This window comes from Neophocaena asiaeorientalis, unplaced genomic scaffold (genome assembly GCF_003031525.2).
Source record: "Neophocaena asiaeorientalis asiaeorientalis breed wild unplaced genomic scaffold, Neophocaena_asiaeorientalis_V1.1 scaffold134, whole genome shotgun sequence".
NCBI classification, from domain to species: Eukaryota; Metazoa; Chordata; class Mammalia; order Artiodactyla; family Phocoenidae; genus Neophocaena; species Neophocaena asiaeorientalis.
In genome coordinates, this window is record NW_020185339.1 from 9,071,213 (window position 1) to 9,075,718 (window position 4,506).

General features: G+C 35.9%; 1 non-coding gene across 1 annotated transcript; it reads left to right on the top strand.

The window, feature by feature from the left end:
- The first annotated feature begins 273 nt into the window (after window positions 1-273).
- Window positions 274-345, top strand: TRNAK-UUU (transfer RNA lysine (anticodon UUU)). The gene has a single exon. It is a non-coding gene; the product is annotated as a tRNA-Lys (tRNA).
- Window positions 346-4,506: the final 4,161 nt, after the last annotated feature.

Below are 4,506 nucleotides of genomic sequence, written 5' to 3' on the forward strand. Positions count from 1 at the left end.
AAATTAGTTATTTAAGTACAATAGTTATGTTATTAAAGTCTAAAATTAAAATATTATAATTAATATACATGTTAAATATCAAACATAACTAGTAATTGAGATCGTGTAAAGTGCTAAAGTTTGAATGTTTGTGTCCCCCCAAAAGTTACATGTTGGAATCCTAATGCTCAATGTGATGATGTCAGAAGGTGGAATTTGGGGAGCTGACTTGGTTATGAGGGTAGAGACTTCATAAGTAGGATTAGTTCTCTTAAAAAAGAGATCCTTGGGAATTCCCTGACTGTCCAGTGGTTAGGATTCAGCGTTTTTACTGCTGGGGCCCGGGTTCAATACCCGGTCGGGGAACTAAGATCCTGCAAGCCATGCTTTGAGGCCAAAAAAAAAAGAAAGAGAGGCATCCTATAGAGCTACCTAGCCCCTTTCACCATGTGAGGATACAATGAGAAGTCTGCAGCCTGGAAGAGAACCCTCACCTAACCATGCTGGTACCCTGATCTCAGATTTCCAGCCTCCAGAACTATGAGAAATTAAATTTCTATTGTTTATAAACCACCCAGCCTGTGGCAGTTTGTTATAGCAGCCCAAGTGAACTAAGACATAAAGTAACTTGAGATAACAGCATTTGAAAAAGTCAGTAAGTTAGAAAGTCATCACAAAATAATATAGGAACTCTCATTCATCTCTAGGAAATAGAATGAAACTTTGAAATATATATAAGAAGCCTTAAATTTTTTATATTCTTTGTCACATCTTTCCACTTTCAAGGATTTTTGCTAAAGCAATACGAAGAGATACATGATTATTCATTATACCCATTTTATAACATTGGCATCAAAATATATGAATGAGATAATAGATTTGTTAATTGCTTTATAGTGCCCCATAGATCCATATACTGGAATTTATTAACTTACGTAAATGTTCATAATACATTGCTAGTTGTAAAACGGGCTAAGTAACAGTATCTACTGTTGAATGATTATTTATTGTGAGTGATAATGAATATGAGCTCCAGCCACCCTAATATGTGTTATTTTCTCTAGCAATGTTCAGCTGCTCAGCTGAAGACATGTAACTGGTTAGATTTTCTAAGGTTATGGCTGTGCCAAGGAATTAAAGTGAGAAGAAGAAAAGAGCTAGAGAACTGGGTATACTTGTGAGGTAATAACTGTAATAATGTCTCTTAGCTGGATAAGGTGTATAAGCAATGACCAGATCAATAGTAGAAAGGCACTATTAAAGGGAAAAACCGGTTACGGGGGGATTGAACAAGTTGGATGGTATTTCTATAATTAGGGTTGTAACATTCACATTTCATTATAAATATTTCAGATATTTTTACAAGTTTGACATTTGCCTCTTTTTAATATTTTTGATTTATAAAAGTTTAAAACTTTTCTGTGCCGATTAGTTCTTTGACTATTTTCTTTCTGCTTAGAAACTCTCTCTGCAGCCTCAAATTAGTTATTAACGCATCCCTATTTCCTTTGGCGTTTTTTATAATTTATCGTTGTATAGTTTAATCTTTAATCCATCTATAACTTGGTTTGGTTTAAGTTTCATCCTCTCTCAAGGTAGAGAGTATCTCAATCTCATATTTTTTGACTGAATTATTTTTTCCTATTAGTTTGTTATTTTCTGTGACAAACATCTTCAAAATATGTAGGAATATGCCTACCTCTCAAAAATCTCTACAGCCATCACCCACTTCCAAGCCACTGTCATCTTTTGTCTGGAAACTGTAACTGCCTCCCTATGAGCTCCCTGTTTCTCCCTGCAACTCAACAAAATATACTCCGGACCATGGCAAAGCGATCATTGAAAACAGATATCAGATCTAGACACTGCTCTGCTCAAAATACTTGAGTGCATTTAAGTTATGTCACAGAATTGGGAGGAAATGCAGAAAAAGAATTTTGGAGAACACACAGCCAGCAGAAATGATGACCCACACTAAGGAGTTGTTCCTACAGATTCTGTTCTGCTAATCAATGAAACTAGAAATCAACAGTACTTACTTTCCAACTGCCATGAAAGGACCAATACCCCTGCCACTTGGATTTTGAAGATAACTATGTCAATTTCACCTGCAAGCTTTGTGTGGAGTCTTGCACAAACATCCACTTGAAGCAAGCTAGGGCACATGTGAAATTCCAGCTACAAAGGAATCTTAGAAATGTATTTATCTTTTCTGGGGTTGAAGCATTATTGAGCCAATTTTCAGCCTATTCCAGAGTCTACACTTTTGAATATACACAATTTTCTGAGCCTAACTTTAGACAATAAACTAACAAAAGCATTGTGCCCCAGCCTCACAAACTGCATCTTTACATATGCAAAATATAAAACATGCTAACTCTCTCTTCAGAAGAAAAGATCATGTCTTATCAAGTCATTGCTTTCATCTTTAGTTCTTTATCCTTCCCCTAGTTCATTCACAATCCTGACTTAAAAGCATAAAATCTGTGGACTACGTTAACCCAACTATCAATAATAACACAGCTTATATTCCAGAGAAAGAGAAATTGAGAGAGGGGAAGAGTTAGGTATATATAAGTAGAACGATTATGTATGTGATAAACTGCAGTAGTTCTTGGTTCTGCAACTCTTTACTTGGCTACTCTTTGCATTTATAACTTTCTCTCTCCGCTACATGTTTCTCAGCTTTTGAGCCATTTTACGAGTGGAATTCTAGATACGTTTTAAATGCAGAGCTGAAATAGTTTGTAGTTAGCTGGATATGGGGTTATGAGAAAGAACCATCATAAGATGACTCCTAGGTTTTTGGCCTAAACAATGGGGAGAATGAAACAGTTTTAGCTGAGCTATATAAGAATCAGATGAAAGGGAACTTCAGAACCTCATGCTTATTGCATTTTGTTTCATTTTCATCCAAGACATAGCTTTTATTATATTATTTTTTCTTACCTTTAATTTGTTTTAAGTTTTATATTGTCTTATACATACATGTTATAAACTCCAACTATATTTCAAGCTACGTTAGTTAGGGTATTTACACAGATAGATAAACAGAGAGAGACAGACGGAATGAGAGATGTATCTCCGTTAGCAACTAAGACTGGCCCATAGTAGTTATTCAGTAAATATTCGTTGAATGGATTAAACAGTGAATAGATTGGCTAACAATATAATAGATTATGCATAGAATATTTTATAAGCATGAGTAACTACTTCCAGTCTTTTTTAAATTAAACTTGACTGTTGCCTACTACCAAAAAAGTGAGTTTAAAGCAAGAACATTTATTTACCTTAAATGTTTTTACTATGTCCTTGGTTAATATAGTAACAAGTGAACTGATGTAAGAACATTAGTAAATCATGGTGAAAATAATCAAAAGAATTATTGGAAGTGCCTTGGCTATGTGAGTTTAAAAAATCACATGGTTTTGAAGAACCTAAACATTATAAGTAAATTCATGATGATGTTTAAGTTGGGGTATACTAAACTTCTTCTTAAAATGAAACACAAAGCCATTTTGAGGAAGGAATCTCAACATTTTGTTTGGAAAATGACGACGCTCTAAGGTTGTTTTTATTTGATCGTCATTAATAGTAGTAATGTACAAAAAAACTAATGTTATCTAAATAAGCAAATGACAATGCAAACAAATGCATTGCTCTATCTGCTTTACATTCCAGAAATGTCAAAGAGGACAAATGTTTTCCCCTTTCCCACCTACTGGTGGTTTCTTCCCAGTCTCTACTAATAGTGCCCATAGTTACAAAGACTTGTTTATAGTGGCCCTCACCCCTCATTTATGTCTTCACTCTCACTGTGTCTCTTTCCTCTCCTCTTTGCTGCTTATTCTCCATTTGCGTCTCCAGATCTTCTCCCTGCCCTTCTCTGCCCTGATTCATGCTTCGGAAGGTTGAGCTCTGCAGACTGGTCAGCCAGGCTCTCTTGTTCTTGATTTCTGGATAGATTTTGCCAGTGGGAGGCATGGACAGGAGATTAGTGTGTGGAAAGTAAAAGAGACTGAATTTATGCTCCACTACCCAGCTCCCTCCACGTGGCACGACTGTGGCTGTATTCCAGAGCTCCAGCTTCTGTCTGTAGCCCTTGTCCCAAGACTCTGCTCCCTGTGGGCTCTGGGAACACCATGCCCTCTATTTGCACCTTCAGGTCTAGAGCTGGTAACTGCTTTCTTTCATTGATTTTTATTCCCTTAACCTCTTAATTCCTATCCCATTCATTAAATTATTTTCAGTTACACTCTTTAGAGTGTGTCTTTTTTTCTTTTTTTCCCTATCAAGTCAGTGACTGATACATTTTCCCCAGCCTTCGATGTGTGTACATTTCCTGTTGCCTGGAGCTGGTATACCTTACCTGAATGTGACTATGGAGTCCTCCCCCATTGCTTTTCTAGGTAACATTAAATGTTGTGTATTTATTTCTTTTCACTGAAAACAAAATCTTCTATGCTTTATTCATGCAAGTCTGTTTTATTTCAGCTATTCTGGTTTACTAATTAATGTCATTAACTG